The following is a 19,446-nucleotide window of genomic DNA, read 5'->3' as shown; positions in this document are numbered from 1 at the left end:
AAGACTCACCCAACTTTCAAAACTGAGCTACAAACGCCCCTTATAAGAGACAAGTTTTTGATAATGCACTGGTATGGATGGGTCTGCAGTTTGTAGTTTTGTTGTAGAGTTTACGTCCAATATGTGTATATTGTTCTGTTAGTTTCGTTTTATTTTGTGCAGTATTTAAGGCCTAGAAAATGATGTCTGATACGGAGTGGTCTGTCCTCTTTGCTCTTTCAGATTATATAACAACTGTTGAGCTTGCATGTCGGCATTTTAGCTCCGTGTCGTTATAATTTGCAGCACTTCAAGTCTGGCATGGCTTGTACCAATAAATGATCTGCAAGATGTGTACACATGACAACGTTATCTGGACTAAATTGTGACTTTGTTCTTTTGTTTGTGTGTCTTTTATGTTCATTGTCTGTAGTGGTTGGTGTTTCGAGCATGGTGTAATGAGTGGCAGAGTATGCGTACTGTTGAACATGTGTTGAAGGGAATTCCCCTTTTTGTGATGTCTTCTCCTGAAAAGCTACCAAGATTTGCTTGTATTGTCTGTCTGTTTGTTTGTTTGCTTGTTTGCTGTATTTGAGTATCAAGCATTGTTTAATAATGGATGACTGTGTTTACATGTGTATATCTATGCCCCCTAGACCACTCCAGATGAGAAGCATGGCAATGCAAATCTTTTTGAAGAGTCCCATGACACATTAAGCGCTGAATAATGTTTGACTAATGTTGGAAGAAAAATACATGTATGCTAATTTCTTCTGTTGTCTGTCCATACATATATACATTTTTTTTTTTCTCTCTCTCTGGTGATCTGCCCAGGCCAATAAGATCTTTAAATATGAACTTATGCTGGCTCCAAAAGGATGTGCAGTGGCCAGAAATAAAAGCAAGCATAATCAATTTTGAATCTCACTTGCCCTATCTGGCCGTCAAGAACCTTCCTTTGCTTAATTTGGTGGACCAACACCAATTTTTATTTGCCCCCGGCTACTGCTAATGACAAGCTCTACATAATACCCCCCCCCCCCCAAAAAAAAAAAAAAGAAAAGAAAAAAAAGATAATAATAATACTAATGATAATAAAAAAAAAAATAAGAATAAATAAATAAATAGAAAAATAAATAAATAAATAAAATTTTAAAAAAACAATGTGTTGTAGCATCCTCCAGTGTTGATTTGGTTGTTGTATTCTGCCAGTCAAAGAACTTTTGCACTTTATTTATTTCTCTTGCATGATCATGGATAGGTGTTTACATAGTGGAGGTGTGTAAGTCTGTCCAGTTTGTCTACCATGACAGGTGATTTTCCTGTCATGCCTACTGTGTAAGAGATAATCTCTTTGGTTAAGGCCGTGTCACACCATAACGCAGGCTTGTGGCGAGGAGGTAGTTTCCAGCACGTAGAAGATTTTCAGCGGGCGAACAAGAATGTTTGCAATTTTCATTCATGCCTTGTCATACCGTACGGGGGAACTTCTGCGGCTTGACTTGCGGGGAAACAAATTAACTCCAAGGAGCTCTCCGCAGTTGGTCCGCACCTGACAGTATCTAGCGCGTAGTTGCCCGGAGGTGCTCACCCAAGTCCGATTTAACCGCAGCCAAGTTTTGAGCATGACCAAAACTTTTTCGCGGGAATGCCCGTAGAGGTCCACGCAGAACGCCAGTAGGAGACCCTTAGCGGCAGTACTTCCCAGGCAATTCCCACGCAGGTACTTCGCAGTCCCGTATGCAGCCAAGATAATGAAATTCTGTGAGATTTCAGCAATTCCATTAGAGGAAATCCTTCACTAAGTTGTTAGCCCCCACGCGGCTGGTACAAAGGTCACACAGTATACTCGCAAGTATAACGCGTCCAGCAAGTAAGGCACATGCGCTGACTCGCACAAATCCTTTTCCGCCCTCAGGAATGTCCGGTATGCTAGAAAATCCCTACACGTAACAAGCCCGAGTAGCTTGCCCAGAAAGGTGTGACAGGGCCTAAACACGGTGGCGGGTAAAAAAAATGCGTGCGCACCTCCGGGCGACTACTTTTGAGATACATGCTAGATACTGTCATGTGTGGATATCTACGGGGACCTCCGGGTAGTCAAAATTGTTCTTTGCAAGTCGCACGCAAGGCTGGTGGGACACGGCCTTCATGGATATCAACGTCAAAATGTAGCACCGTAGTTGGAGTACTCTCTTGATTTCTGATCGATCTTGAAACTTATGAATTAAGTTTCAGTTTGTCGGAGCATACATGTAGATACCTCTTAATTTACACACAGTATATAAAGACCAGGGGGGTGTTTCATAAAGCTGTTCGTAAAGTTATGAACGACTTACAAGCGACTGGTGATCAGTTCTTGTGCTGAATTATGGTACATGTAATTCTGATAGGTATAGCACATCAGAACTGATCACCAGTAGTTAGTAAGTTGTTCGTAACTTTACAAACAGCTTTATGAAACAGGGCCCTGGTCTTGATTTGATAATCCTGCCAACTGTCCGGACAAAGAAGGGCACGCTTCTGTAATGATGCATGGTATGACTACTGGTGTGTTTGAACTGTTGTTGTCATCGTAATGTTTTTTTCTTGCTATGAATTTGCAAGCTTTTTGTCAGTCCTCATCCAGGATTTAAGCTTTGAATTTCATACTGCGCGACTTACAAGTGAAGGGTTTGTTTGCAAAAACCGGTAAGTCCATTTTTGAAGATTTTGAAGTACGATCTCTGTCATAAAGTACATTTGTACAAAATAATACCTTTTAAATGATATATTGGTTACTGCATATAAAGGTATATTTTTGAAGTTATGGTCAAAAGAAGCAAAAATTTTCTTATTATTCTCTTTATTTTTCTTGACCTTTAATCGCAAATATCTCCATTTGGCAAATATGGACTTATCGGTTTTTGGAAACAAACTCTTCACTTGTAACTAATTTATATGTATCTCTACAGAGTGGCAATGGGTAAATGCTCAGTGAATTGGTGCCATCCCCTTGAGTGCAAAATTAACCCATTCGTTGTGGCACCTGGTGGTCTGTTGTATTCTGTCTACGGGGATTTCAGAATTCAGTGTGGAACGGGTTAATCTCTGTTGTTTTCATTGCTGTCCTGTATTGCTGAAGATTAGAGGTGCATCAGAAGAGAATATTGGTGCTTTAGTCTTGATTAATTAAATTAAATCACATTGGTCCTTGGATAATAATCCTACAAAAAAATAGTGATGATCCTCTTTTTCATAAAAAAAAAAAAAGGGCAGCATCAATTTGCTTGCATACAGTTGACCAGAGAAAATGTCATCTGTAACCCTCGCCTTTATTATTACTGCTTGTCTAGGATAAGATGTACAATGTGGAATATAAACCCACGTGGCCTTCACTTTAAAAGGTTTAACTCTTTAATTGCATGAGCGCAATTCTGTTTAAGTGCCACAACCTGCTGATTTTATGCACAAGGTGTGTGAATGTCTTTCACATGAATGTCTCCAATTCCGATACAATTCACTTTTTCATTCTGTCCAAATTTTTTGCACATTCCACTCTAAACTCATCACTTTTTTTAGTGCCTACTGAAAAAGTGTCTGTAATTATTAATATTGCCTTTTTAGCTCACCTGAGCCGAAGGCTAAGTGAGCTATTGCGATCGCTCTTCGTCCGTCGTGCGTCGTGCGTAAACTTTTTACATTTTCATCTTCTTCTTGAGAACCCCTTGACTGATTTTCACCAAACTTGGCAGGTAGCATCCCTAGGGGGATAGGATCTCAATTTTTTCGAATGGGCACCATACCCCACCTGGGGGCCCCCAGAGGGGCCCAAACACCCCAAAATTAAGGAATCTTAAAAAAATCTTCTTCTCTAGAACCAGAAGGGATAGAGCTAAGTTAATACTATGAATTAGTACATTGATGATTGTAGTTTCAAATTTGTTCATGGCGGAATCAGGGGTACCCCCCTTGGGACCCAGGGGAGGGGGGTGGGGAGGGTTCCTAATGGGGCCCACATTGTAAATTTTCATCTTTTTCTTGAAAATGCCATTATGAATTTTCACCAAAGTTGGCAGGTAGCATCCCTAGGGGGAAAGAATCTCATTCCCATCAAACGGGCACCATGCCCCACCTGGGGGGCCCCAGGGCCCCTAAATTTGGACCGAAATTGTAAATTTTCATCTTTTTCTTGAAAACCCTATCACAAATTTTCACCAAACTTGGCAGGTAGCATCCCTAGGGGGATAGAATCTCAATTCCATCAAACGGGCACCACACCCCACCTGGGGGACCCAGGGGGCCTAAATTTGGACCGAAATTGTAAATTTTCATCTTTTTCTTGAAAACCCTATCACAAATTTTCACCAAACTTGGCAGGTAGCATCCCTAGGGGGATAGAATCTCAATTCCATCTAATGGGCACCATGCCCCACCTGAGGGGCCCCAGGGGGCCTAAATTTGGACCGAAATTGTAAATTTTCATCTTTTTCTTGAAAACCCTATCACAAATTTTCACCAAACTTGGCAGGTAGTCCCATGGGGATAAGATTTCAAAGTATTTGAATGGGCACCATGCTTTCCTTGGGGGCCCCAGGGGGTCCAAACCTCTTACATAAATCAATGAATATTCAATAATATTTTTCTCTAGTTCTAATCAAAAGTGATAGGGCTTTAAGTCTTTTTTTTTTTGCCCAAGCTGCATAATCCAACATTCTATAAAGTACAGTGTACTTGGTAGGTATTTTTTACCAGTGTGATGGAATATGTAAATGGACACCGGGCAGACCATGCCTTCACTCTCAAAGCTACCTCCACCATAAGTTTCCAATGTTCCCAGGTACGAGTCTGCAAGAATGCATGGAAGGTGAAGTTGCGATACTCAGGTGAGCGCGTGACCCCCGGGTCTCTTGTTCAGACTGGTAATGTAACACTCGATATCCTCCGTTAGATTTATTCTCCTAGAAATCATTTTTTTTTTGTTGAGAAGTGTGCAGCACATAGGGAAAATATTGCTGTGAGAGGATATGTTGATGTATGTAACCCCCAAGGGACTGTCAATGCAGTATACAATTACGTAGATGAAAACACCAGACAAGTCAATATTTGTTATGAGAACAAGTATACTACGTATACACACAGATACTTAAGTAATGGTAAAATGCATATTCTAGTGTACTCTTGAGATTTTTTTTTTCTTGTTAAGAATGTAAAAAAAGAAAAGAAATTAAAGATATCTTAATTATTACATTATTTTTTGCATACCCTGGTAAGGCAACAAATACATAAAGGGAAACTGATTTCACTGTCAAATCCACACACACTTGTCATAATTATAGAGTCAACTGTATACCACATACACACACACACACACACACACACCAATACATAAATTATGTAAATCATATAGTATATGTATGATTACATATTACATTACATTATCTCATTATTACATAATTATGTAATATATGATCTTGTAAACCCAAAAGACCATCAAGCAACAATTTCAAAATCACATGCACATAGTACCCGATGCATGCTATTGGCCTAGGCCTAAGGATTAGATCTGACACTCACTCTTGGGCAGAAGCTTTAATAGTGGTCTAGTGGATAAGACCCAGGGCTGTCCAGTGATCAAGACGTTGTAGGTTCAAATCTGGCTCAAGTATGTACACTATGCCCATGATTTCCTTTTATCGTGGCTACTACTAAAAACACTGAATCAATTCAGTATTTATTTCACCTGGTTGTAGGGTAATCTGTCAATCAGTTTCAATCAAAATATCTCCACACAAGAATTTCAACAATTTGAATAATGAACTAATGCAGTACCTATAGACATGTACAAAATTGTATTTTTACTAAATAATGTATGTGCAGATACAGTTGTTGTGAGTGCCTTAATGTAATGTGTAAAATTGAAATCAATAAAATTACAGGATTGCCATGGTTTATTTCTTTCTTCTTCTTCTTTTTTTTTTTAGTTCAAGTGGGAATGAGCTCAGACGCTACCGTCCTTTTTTTTCCCTTCCCCCTCTTTTTTTTTCTTTTTCAAATTCTCTCTCTCTCTCTCTCTCTTTCACTCGCACTCATTGTGATACTACTACTGGGTAATAAAGGGGAAAAAAGATAAATACATATCTTGTCTCCCAAGAAATAGGTAAAAATACAGTGTTTTGTATTCAATCATAAACGTGTATGAACATTCAAATAGAAAACAGGTAAATGGTCACAATTTTACAGATACAGTGGACCCCATTAAAAAGAATTCCTCGAGAGTGGCAGTTTCCTTTTGTTCTATCATAATTTTGTTATAACCAAACAAATAAACAATAGAGGATAACGTTGCTGGCTGATTTGTAGTGTGTTGTAACCGGAATTTGTTACGTATAACTCTGTTTGTTATAGCGGGAGTGCACATTACGTGAATCCACTTATAAAACATTGTTAAATTTTCACCAGAATCTGTGTGAAAGACAAGATGTACGGACACCTGGGAGAACAGAAGTTTCAGCTTGCATCAATAGATTTTGGCCCAAAGCTGCAAATGATAATAAATCTTGGCATGCTTTGGAAGTTTTGGTTGCAATCGAGTTTGAGGCTTTCAACTTGTTTTTCTCTTCTTTTTTTATTATGATTTTTAGAGATTACAATACTCCTGTGAAATACAGTAGGAAAAAAAAAATAATTCTCAGAGGAATTCAAAGTTTATTTGATCCTAATAAAAGGTAGGACCCACCTTTTATCAGTGTTTGCCTTGTTTTTTACTTTTTTTATAACTAAGACATTTCAAACCCTATTTCAAACAAATAAACTTTGAATTGCTCTTAGAATTGTTCACTTTTTAACATTTCATAAAGTGGCTTATAAGACTAGTATATCTCAAATAACCTAAAGCTGCATTCTAACTTCAACCAATACTATACCATCCCTTTAAAGTAGCTTTCAAATTCATGTTATGGTCTGGTAAGAGTAGCATTATGAAAGACGAAATAGGCCTAATTGTCCATCTTTAAAACAATTCTCTTATAGGGCAGTGAGGTGCGCAAATACGCTTTCATTGAAAAATATCTTTACACTTTCCAACAAATCCAGAAATTGCAAGCTACCTGTGTGAAGCTTACAAAGCATATCCTAAAGTTAATTGTGAACAATAGCAGATGAGATATCTGAAAAGTCCTGGAAACCAGGAACTGCAGTGGTTTGGTGCTGTACATTGATCTTTTTAAAGCATAATTATTGTTACATGCATTGTTCATGGGACATCAGCATTCTCTGAGGCACAGCTACATTTGCGATACATTGTATAGTTGTTTCTTTGGCAGAATTTACAGACACCTCTGTATACTAGCTATAAAATTTATAAATAATTTCTTAAAGGCAAAACAGTTTGAAAAGTTCTTTAACATTTCCCCTCTCTCTGACACTGACAAAAATTTTTCATTTCTTCCTTAATTTGTGCCAATTAATTCAACTAAATTCCACCTTACCTTTCCCCGGTATTTGGTCATGGAGAGAGATGCATGTGTGTCAATTTCACGACAGCAATGTAACAAGTTCTACGGCAAACTTCCTCATGGCCAGATGAGCTGATTAACACGAAAACTTGCTAAACTACAAAATTTGTACAATGTATGCCAGTATAGAGTGTGATGCAATAATGTAATGCCAGAGTCCTGATCACCAATATGCAATGAAATATTGTCTTGAGATCATTGGATGAAGAGAACACTGTTAAGTCCTATCTTTCTTTGTCAAAGTGTGCTTTCTTTCCATCATCGGGTTTCCAATCAATTATCATTATGTTGTATCGCCATGTGTCTGTGTGTATGTCAGTCTGCATACAGTTGTATGTTGAGAAGTGTGTGTGTGTGTGTGTGTGTCAGTCTGCATATATTCATACGTGTGTGTGTGTGAAAAAAAAAATACAGTCGTCAGCGCACTACATCAAGCACGTAATACACTCTGTTCTATTCAATCATTCAAACACACAAAATTGTGTGACGTTTAATCAATCAGTAAAGAATGGCCAATAGGGCCTACACTGTATTTATTTATCAAAGCATTCATAGTGGGCTTTCTCACACACTTTATGGCGTATTGCACGATATACTATACATTCATGAGCATTGAGGAAAAACCAGACACCGTACAAAATCATATCCCTCTCGATCTATTAAACATGAATTATATCCAGCCCTTTCATATCAAAATCATTGGACATCACACAATTCTCAACAATTATCAGATCTCAGTAGGTTTTGGTATTCCTTAATTTCAAATTTTTCTCTGGTTTTACACGCAGTAGAATATGGACAAAAGGTCTATTATTTCTTTTTTCTCAAGTGCGAGACCTTTGAAAGCAACAAATGAGTATGCACTCAAAAAGAAATACACTACACATTTATATAGAAAAAAATGCAGGCATTTTCAAAGAAAACAAGCCTCTGGGCATGATATCATTATGTGTAGCCTACTGCATATTGCAAAGACTGATATTAAAGCTACGAGAACGACACCTTACTGTGATGGATAATGTGTTGCATCAAATCAGATTAGATTCAATGCAAGCTTTCATTCTACCTTAATGTACGGGGGACATGAAAACTCTCTTACTCATACATTATATGCTTTAAAGAACAAGTTCACCTTCATAGACATGTGGGTTGAGTGAATGCAGCAATATTAGTAGAACACATCAGTGAGAGTTTGAGGAAAATCGGACAGTCCGTTAAAAAGTTATGAATTTTTGAAGTTTCTGCTCAGTCATGGCTGGATGAAAAGACTACTACAATATGTATAGCTTGTGATGTCACATGAGTATAACGCTATAAAGAAAGAATAAAGAAAATTCAACATATTTCCATTTTTCTCGCATAACAAAAGAACACTAGACTTCTCTCTTTCAGAAGGCAGGGGGAATAATATTACCTTTAACATATGTCAGTAGCAAGTCGAAGAAATGTGCACTTTATTCAAAAAGTAAAGTTTTGTGAAATTCTCTTTTTATTTTCCTTATGTAGGGGAGAGCGGGGCAATAACGGACGTGGGGTAATAACGGACACTAGTACTTCACCATCTTGCCGGTAGGTGGCGTGATCCAGACTCCGCCCATATTTCGCTAGACGAATAACGTAGACATGTGCAAAGTGTCAGCTCCACTCGTCCTTTATTGGCGAAATTATCACAATTAACGGTAAGTAAACCCATCAAAATAAGATATTAAGCATTATATAATCGATCATAAGTATATATTGTTATCGATAATGAGTGATGACCCTATGTTCGAAAGATTTGGTGTGGATTGGGATTGTTGTCAATGAGATGTGAGCAAATATTTCCGTGATTGTTTTAGTGTAGCCAGGGATTATTAGTCGAACGTCACTTGGGGCAATGACGGACATATGTCCGTTATTACCCCAATATGTCCGCTATTACCCCCTAATTTTTTTCTCTTGAAGTTTTCTCAATCAAATCATTTCATGTGATGATTAAAATACCTATTACTGTTTTTCAGATGGTGAGAAAGTATAAAGCCACAGGGAAGAGAAAGTCGTGGACGTCCCAGGATCTTCGAGCCGCATTACGGCAAATCGAACTAGGAGAATCCGTGCGCCGAGTGGCTGAGCGATCGGGCATCCCAAAGTCCACACTCCATGATGCAAAAAGTGGGAAAAACAAGCATGCAAGACGACAGCAAGATGAATGTCACCTCGGAAAGTACAGCGTTTTTACGGCCGAACAAGAAGCAGAGCTTGCAAATTATGCAATGGAGGTTTGCCGTTCATTCTTTGGACTCTGTCCCGAGCAAATACGACACATGGCGTATGAATACGCCGAAAGAAACAAAATCAAACACCCTTTCAATCCTGTGACGAAGTTGGCTGGGAAGGATTGGTTTGCGGGGTTCCTTCGTCGAAACGCACAGCTTGCTTTGAGAACCCCAGAAGCCACTAGTTTTGCCAGGGCAATTGGGTTCAATAAAACAGCAGTTGGGAGGTTTTTTGACAATGTCAACTCTGTTCTGAGTGAGAACAACATCAGCCCTTCGCGGATCTATAATGTCGATGAGACTGGACTGTCAACATCGCCCAACATAGCAAAATCTGACAAAGTTGTGGCTGGAAAGGGACAAAAACAAGTCGGAAAGCTGACCAGTGCAGAAAAGGGGCAAACTATAACGGCGGTTGGCTGCATCAGTGCATGTGGCACATATGTTCCACCCATGTTGATATTTCCGAGGAAGAATTACACTGAAGCACTCATGAATGGATGTCCTCCGGGATCTACAGGGAAGGCCTCTGAATCGGGTTGGATCAACAGTGAGCTATTTGTCGATTGGTTGAAACATTTCATTTCGTTTGTTGGTGCTACTCCAGAGAATAAAGTCCTCCTCATCCTCGACAACCATACTTCTCATGCTACACTGGGTGCATGGAAAACCTGCCGCGACAATGGTGTCGTGATGGTCTCGATACCTCCACACACATCACACAAACTGCAGCCCCTTGATCGAACAGTATATGGCCCCCTAAAAAATGCGTTTGCCAGACAGAGCTCCAACTTCGTAAAAACATTCAAACGCAGGATCACTCCTTACGATGTTGCAAACATATTCAACAAGGCATACTCCAAGATTGCGACTGTAGACAAAGCAGTCTCTGGATTCCGATGCACTGGCATATGGCCAATAAACCCTGATGTCTTTGATGATGAAGAGTATGCACCGGCAGATACACTTATGCCTCCAGAACCTCTGCCCGTGAATACGGCTCCTCAGGTCACAGCTCCTTCCGGGACGAATGACGTTACTCCGGTCACAGCTCCTTCCGGGACAAATGACGTTACTCCAGTCACGACTCCTTCAGGGACAGACAAAGCTGCTCCGGTTACAACTCCTTCGGGAACAGACGAAGCTGCTGCAGTCACGACTCCTTCAGGGACAGACACAACTGCTCCAGTCACGACTCCTTCAGGGACAGACGAAACTGCTCCAGTCACGACTCCTTCAGGGACAGGCGAAACTGCTCCAGTCACGACTCCTTCAGGGACAGACGATACTGCTCCAATCATGACTCCTTCAGGGACAGACGAAGCTCCCTCAAGGATGAATCTGCATGCAAATGAAGCTGCAAACCTCAATGCTACCCCACCTGATCTCCACCAGAATGAAGAGGATACAGAATCAGATTGTTCTGTAGGCGAAGGTACAGCTGAAGTCAGCATGGATACCAGTGATGATAGTCAATCCTTTTACGAGCTCTTTCCTTTGCCTAAAGGGCAAGGGAAACCATCGAGTAGGCCAAGAAAGCGTAAGGCGGGACAATCCGAAATCATCACATCCACGCCAGTTAAAATAGTTCTCATGGCAAAACAATCAAGAAAGGACAAAGTACAACAAAAGAAACAAAATCAGGCTAAGTCAAACAAACAAAAAGGAAAGATACGCCACCAGACAAACAAACAAACTGTGAAGAAACAAAAGGCGAGCGTCAAAAAAGCTGGAAAGAAGAACATGAAACCAGCAAAAAGATGGTTCTGCATCTTCTGCAAAGAGGAGTATCTTGACCCCCCTACGGAGGATTGGATTCGATGTGTCCGCTGCAACAATTGGGCCCATGAGCATTGTACAGACTACGGGTCAGGTGCAGGTTCTGGTGGATATGTTTGTGACTTATGTCGCTGATCAATCCACTCGGTACTGTTTCGGAAGAAATTTAGATCAAAATAAGTAAATCTAATTACTTTCCGGCTCTGCTGAGATGCAATGTGAACATTGATTGAGTATGTCCAGTACAGAACGATATGATTTCATAATTTCAGTTGTATTTCGAGGCAAATAACTAATTATGTGCTCACCTCTCATTCATTATTTATGAACTGCATGCATAATTAGACATATTTTTTTAATAATCAGTTTGACTGTTAGGCCTATTCGTCATTAAAGGTAGTGGATCTCATTTGCAGCCCCCCAAAAAATGATACTGAATAAATATCCTGGTAGGAAGAAGCAAACACCATTTAGAAACTCACCTGAGAAAATCAGAACTGGAAACTAACTCTAAGTTGAATTATTATCAATAAATGTGATTTTTTAATCAGTATGAGTTATACTTTAATTGTCTCCCATTGCGCGTGTGTTAAAATCAGTAAAAAACTACTTCAGATTTTTATATCGCATTTAAATGTTTTACAACCTACAACTTTGAAAATTCATACATTTTATCAGAATAGTACTTTCTTCATTCATGCCAAATTTCAAGATGTTTAGAGCTGGCTTGCAAATGAGATCCACTACCTTTAACAAGCCTTAAAATTTATGCTTTTAAAATAATTGTTGTCATTTTCAAACTTATCATTTATCCTATCCACAAATTCGAGGTAGGAGGGGGTGGGTGGTTACATCCCCAAATTAGGGGTATGAAGTTGAATTTGTTATTGTGTTGGGTTGTTTAAAGTTGTATTTTACCTTTCCGATACTATTCGTAATGTAGTTCAGCAATTTTATATCAGTTGCTTACACTTGAAATATGAATAAGAGTAAAATAGTGTAGAAAAGTGTGGAATTTTACAACTACGGCCGAATAGTTCATAATGTTTAAAACAAGCGAAATATTTGCATATAGTGTTCCCGACCCATTTTCAGAATTTCTATCATCTTGAAATGACTGTAGCCTGTAGGTGTACTGAAATTAAAAAATTTTAGGAGTCGTCTCATAATTAAGTGTACAAAATAATGTAGTTTGAATTTAAAATGATTTTGAGATGAAAAAAAAAATGCCCGTCTTGACCATTACACAAACTAAAAGAATGAGTCAGAGACTTGGAGATGGAGGAGTGGGGGGGGGGGGGCAGTGGCGTAGAAAGAGGGGGGGGGAGGCGTGTCCCTTTTTCTCCCACCCCATTATTGATCATTACGTCGGAAAAAATAATTTAAGACCTGCAGCCGTGTTACGTTCTACTTAGTCGGTAATTTTGCCAGTTCATAAATAATATGCCACCCCCTCCCCTATGGAATTCCTAGCTACGCCACTGTGGTTGGGTTTCTTAGATATAAGTTACACACATTAGAATAGTACTTGTATTTTACCATTTTTGAGTTCAGATGTGGATTAAATGCAGTTATCAACAGCTAAAAACAATACAAGGGTAAGCGTCCGTTATTCCCCTTTGTGTCCGCTATTCCCCTCATAGCTGTCCGTTATTCCCCAAAGAGGATGGGGTAATAGCGGACAATGGCAATTTCTTTCAAAAAAGGTAACTCAAAATTAAATGAGCAGTTTCATCGGTTGTACATGTCACACCATGCGTATACCTAATATGTATATCCCACAAAAGAATAAAGAGTGAGGGCCCTTTTGTTGGCTCAGAATGGGAATTTTAAAAATTTGTCCGTTATTGCCCCGCTCTCCCCTAGTTGTACGCATGTGACATCATACACTGTAGTAGTCTTCTCTTCCAGCAGTGACTGCGCAGATATTCGTAACTTTTGAACGGATTGCCCAATTTTCCTCAAACTTTCACTGATGTGTTCTACTATTAAATATTGCCGCATTCTCTCAATCCTTATGTACGATTATGAAGGTGGACTTGTCCTTTAAATCATCCATGGTTTCCATTCATGTTAAATAGCCTTGTTTGTTTTCCCAGCACATGAATCATCAAGAGAACTTTACATCCCAAACTAGCCAGGTTCTGTGTGCACTCCAATACTACAGTGTATAATAATTATCGTCGCTGGGGCGACAAGACCTTGTATCTACAAATTGTCAAATGTTCAGGACAGCAAAAAACATGGCAGCCAAAGCACTGTATCCGATGGAATAGACATTCCTTTGACATGCTGTGGTGGCTTAATTTTGGGAGTAAGACATCTAGGATTTGGATAGATCATCACTTAACTGATTAACTGACCATTAATCCAAAAAAGTAAGTTTCACCAAAATTGCAGAAACAAGGTCTTGTCACCCCAGCGACGCTTCAAGGACCTTTTGCTTTACAAATAGTTGAAGTTTCGAAAGCACCCATGGAGCATACACTATATTCAACACATTATTCACATTCTACTACACCATGTATGTCCACTGTTTATTGTGATTCAAATCCATGAAAATGTTATGAAATACATGTATGTATGACTCTGTATGTGAAAACGGTTTAATATTCATTGATTTCTAAAAATATTCCTGCCACTTTATTTGAACAATTCTCTGTTTTCCCCTCAACCAATTCAATGTGGAATTTGGCATCAATTTTGCAGATAAGGTATAAATGAGAAATGAAGATATTTTACATAATTATACAAACTTTAAAAAAAAAAAGTCCATCACTTGCAATAAACCTGGATGCATGTACTTTGTTCACAAATTTCAAATGGGATAGAGTTTCACTTTTGTTTTCTTGGAATTTGAGCAGTACACCTTCAAGTCCAATGATAATTATTTTTGGGAAACCACCAGACCAGGATCACGTAAGTTTCACTTTGACTTCCACGTAAATCTCATTAAACTCTTTATGTGCCATGTTCGCATCTCCGACTCAGTCGACGGCGTGCCAACTTACTTTGCATATTCTGCTCAAATGCACAAACCCACCCAATTTGATTGATAAATTGCCAAATGGTGCAGTACAACAAAAGCGTTTCTAGCGTTTCATTTCCTATCACATATAGCTTGCATTTTATGCTGTGATTGACTATCAAGCCGTGTTCCCTACTGGATTTACGTGTGAATTCTAAGTTTCTGTCACTGTTTTGTGTGTAAAAGGCTATTTCCATAAAATAGGAACCCATTGGCTGTGTTTGGTGTCCCTGCATTTATATCAATGTTTTATTCACTACAATGCTACTAATTTGAGTTTCCTTAGGTAGTATGTGTGCACTGTGTTTCATAATGTCCGTATACAAGTTTTGGGGCACGGAAAAAATTATAATTGGCTTGCCACGAGCAAGAAGTATGGTTGTTGCATTAGGTTTTTCCTAATGTGGGCGTGACATTTTTTACATTAAATTTTAATACATTGTTTGTGTATTTAAAAGTCCTTTTTTTTAATTTATTTTTATTGGAAGTAATGTCTATCAACTATTGTTTAAAATGCTATGCAACTTTTCCACAAATCGGGTGCTAATTTGCTTTCCAAAATATTGGACTTTTAGCCTCACGACGTAAGCGTTGGTGTCCCCGTCCTCACGTATGATAGGTAATATTGCTTTGGTGAAATATTACTAAGCAAAAACATGTTTTTTGCCGGCAAATATTTCATTTTTTAGCATTAATGAACGAAAATGTAATTTTCATCACATTTTTTTTTGTATAATAAGTACAATACATCGTAATTTCTTGAGTTTCTTGGATGATGCGTTCATATTGTGTCCCTTCGATATCCTAACGTCGGTCATGAGTTTATTACTCCGCCAAGCACACTCCCAATTAAATTCATGAACGAAATGTACCCTACGTCATATCTCAGGCCCGATCTACATTTGTACGTCATATCTCAGGCTCGATCAAAATAGATATTTTCAGCGCGCTATGTACAAACCACGATGTGTACTCTGTGTCCCTCCCTAACGTCGGTGGCACTTTCACTGCAAATTACGCCGGAATCATCATCGAGCTCTCAAAAGTAATGTAAGCACGATTTTCTGTAGATTTTAAACATTATAATTATGAATTTTTATTGTTTCGATTATTACGAAAAGCGTAAAATATCGGGACAGTTTTGTGCTCGGTGGTGAAACCTTCACACATGCAATGTTGCTGTTAATGGAAAACCATATTCACCGTGTCCCCGCTAACGAAGTACGAGTATTGACGATGAAAACACTCCGTCTTTCATTGTAGCGGCATAATTTTGCAAGCAACACCTGTCGCAATTACTACTTGCAAATACCGTATCGTTTCATATCCAATATTATGCTTAGATTGCCGTAATACTAGTCATTTGTGGAGCACTGTACACCCAACGTTAGCATGACGATGGGGACGCCTTGAAGTGCAGTGTCCCTTATGCGTCGTGCCGCGTTAGTCCCACATGTGTTAAATGGTGTATTGTGTATGTGAGTTCGTATTTTCAAGTCTTAACTTGCGATATTGGCGGTAATTTTCTGCACTTGAAAATGATAAATCTGACCATCAAAGTGTCATAGGAGATTCAGAAATAATATTTGTGTTTTTAAGTGGATTTAAAGTGGGATACTTGGTCAAAAAGTGGCAAATTTAGCAGCTGGAAACATATGACCCATTCAGTCACAGAGTCATCCCCTGAACTCTGGGGTTGGAAGATGGCAGGCGTGGTGTCCAGTTCCCTGGCTGGGGTAGTGGTTTTATGAAGAACTTTGTTACTAAATATTTCCCAAGTAGTGTACTCTATCTAATAAATTCTGATTAGGTAGGCCTAACCATTTCAAAGATTTTGAATAAGATAAGTGTAATATTCTAAGCAAGTTTGGGTGAAAGTGAAATGGAGAATAGACACTAAAACTTTAGTTTATGCTGGTCTACATTTTCCATTTTTTTTTTTTAAGTACCGGGTTTGGGAATCAATTATGCATTCCTAAGAGGATAATATATTTGAGACTACCATGAAGTTTTAAATGTCCAGAAATTAACTCTTGGTTGCATAGGCAGTGATCCGGTGTGGTGTTACCTTACCCACCCCCATAGGCGGCGGAAGCGGGGGGGATGGGGGGGGGGGTTGCGTCCCCCCCCCCCCAAATTTTTTTGGTTGATAAAAATTTTTTTTTTTGGACCCCCCCAACAGACAACAATCGGGGGCAATTTTTTTTTCCTGGATCCCCCTCTTAATTTTGGTTAATAACCTTTTTTTTTTGCTTGTCAAATTTTTTTCCGCTGCGTCCCCCCCTAAATTTTTTTGCTTCCGCCGCCAATGCCCACCCCCTCATGGGGGGGGGGGGGGGGGGGGGGGGGGGTTATCCCCCTTGATTTTTTGAGCTTAATTTTCCAGAATTTGCCAGCACTTTTGATAAATTTTACAGACACTGAAAATGTACTGAACACTTTTCTTTATAAACACTTGAACATTTTTGTCTGGAAACATATATAGCTGAAATTATGTTATGATACCAAAAGTTTAGGGTTATTTCTAGAACACTTCATTAACACTTAAACAAATTTAAAGGACAAGTTCACCTTCATAAACATAAGGATTGAGAGAATGCAACAATATTAGTAGAACACATCAGTGAAAGTTTGAGGAAAATTGGACAATCGCTGCAAAAGTTATGAATTTTTAAAATTTTTGTGTTGGAACCGCTGGATGAGGAGACTACTACAGCTTGTGAGTCATATGCGTACAACAGTATAAAGAAAATGTAAAAGAAAATTCAACATATTTTCATTTTTTTCGCATAATAAAAGAGCTCTTGACTTGCCTCTTTCTAAAGGCAGGGGGAATAATATTACCCATAACATTTGTCGGTAACGAGTCAGGGGAATGTGTACTTTTTTCAAAAGATGGAATTTTGTGAAATTCTCTTTATATTTTCGTTATATTGTTGTACGCAAGTTATTCATACACTGCAGTAGTCTTCTCATCCAGCGGTTGCTGCACAAAAATTTTAAAAATTCATAACTTTTGAACGGATTGTCTGATTTTCCTCAAACTTTCAATGATGTGTTCTACTAATATTGCTACATTCTCTCAATCCTTATGTTTATAATGGTGAACTTGTCCTTTAATATGAAATCATAACCACTACCAATCCCTTTATACTTCATTTTTATTTAACTATTCATTTACCATATTTACAGGGATGAGATTTCTCCGCGGATTTTGAGTCTGGGATTTTTATTTTTTTTTTTTTGCCGCTCCCTCAGACAAGTGTTTCCTCTTTTTTGAAATTTCTGTTTCACACCTGATATTTTTTTAAATTATGCTTTAAACCATATTACGATTTATGAAGTCAATTCTTTTTCATTTAACAGGGTTCACTATTGAAGATGGCTCGCCAATTCAAAGAGAGAGGGGTGGCCTGCAGAGGCGAAGCAAAAAGGTCACCATGCAAAGGCAAAAGGTCACCGTGCAAAAGCAAAGTGAAAGAAACTAAAAAAAAAATCAAACTGCCCTTTGCTCTCCGCATTCGATGCCAAAATCGAGAGGATAGTGGTCAATCAAGTGGGGCCAGTCAGACAAAGAGAAAAAGTAGAAGTGCCAGTACAAGTTGGAGACATAAACTGAAGCAAAATGACCCCCAAAAATACCAAAAAGTGCAACAAAGTGGAAAGTTGTACAGCCAGATGTACCGCCTAAACATGGCATTGGCCGAAAAGACTTTAAGAAAAAGAAACCTCAAATCAGAGGAAAGAGAAGAAGCTGAAGAGTGGCTAGAGAAAAAGAAGAAGTACAATGAGAAAAGTAGAATCCGCCAGCGAAGATTTGCTGAGAAAAAGAAAAACGAAAGGGAAGAGAACAAGAACAAGCCACACATTCCTGTGACGAGGAAACAAGCTGATAAAAAAAAAAGGAGTATGAAAGAAACAAAAAACGGAAGCAGCGTGAAGCATACTCAGTCGAAAGACATGAAGCAGTTAAAGCGAGGAGAAGAGAGTTATACGCACAGAAGCGGCAATGTGAAAAAGATGTCATCTTACAGGAAAGAGAAAAGAAATTAAAAGCTGACGAGGAGCACCTCAGGGCAATGGAAGCGGAGATAAGAGAGAGAGAAAGGCAACTCCAACTGCATGAAAGAGATGGAGACATAGAGGCAAGAAAACGCCAAATGAAAGAATTTAAAGATGCTGAAGGGAACGATGTACGATCAAACCCAGCTAGACGACAGAGCTTGAAAAGGGCATTACATGCTTTACCCAGCAAGACATCACACTTTGTTGGTACTGTTGTTGACATTTTTAACAAAGCTTCTCCTACAAAACAAGCAGCCTTTACAGGAGCAGGTGTAAAACTTACCAAAACAGCGAGGAGACAGCCTAATCTTGAAGAGGTAGTCACTAAAGGACTGTCATCAAGGCTCAAAGAAGAAAAGAAAAGTCGGAAAATTCTAGCATCGACGCTTCACCTCATGAAAAAATACCGTCTGCAAAGACAGGCCTGTAAGCGGTTTGGTGTAAACAAGAAATTGATAAACAAGAAATTGTCAAAGCAAGGAAGGCCAAAGGTAACCTTGGAAACCGTAAAGCAGGTTCATGAGTTTTATGAAGTTAACTCGTCAGAAATGCCAGACAAGCGACTTGTAAGCAAAGAAACCAGAAAGCCTAGACGCATTATTGATACCTCCATTGCCATTTTACATGAACAATACAACAAGACCTATCCAGATCAACAAGTGTGCTCTTCCAGTTTCTATGCACTCAGACCTAAACATGTAAGCACCAAGAGACAGGCAAAATATCATGGCTGTCTTTGCGAATACAAATTGTACTGCGAAAATCTGCAACTAAAATTGGAGGTACTAGCCAACGTGAAATTGAGAACAGTGTATGACGTTGCTAGTGCAACTCTCTGTCCAAA

Source organism: Diadema antillarum, unplaced genomic scaffold (assembly GCF_040938485.1).
Source record: "Diadema antillarum isolate AM-2024a unplaced genomic scaffold, OU_Dant_1.0 scf00000196, whole genome shotgun sequence".
Classification (NCBI taxonomy): Eukaryota; Metazoa; Echinodermata; class Echinoidea; order Diadematoida; family Diadematidae; genus Diadema; species Diadema antillarum.
This window is presented reverse-complemented; position numbering follows the sequence as displayed.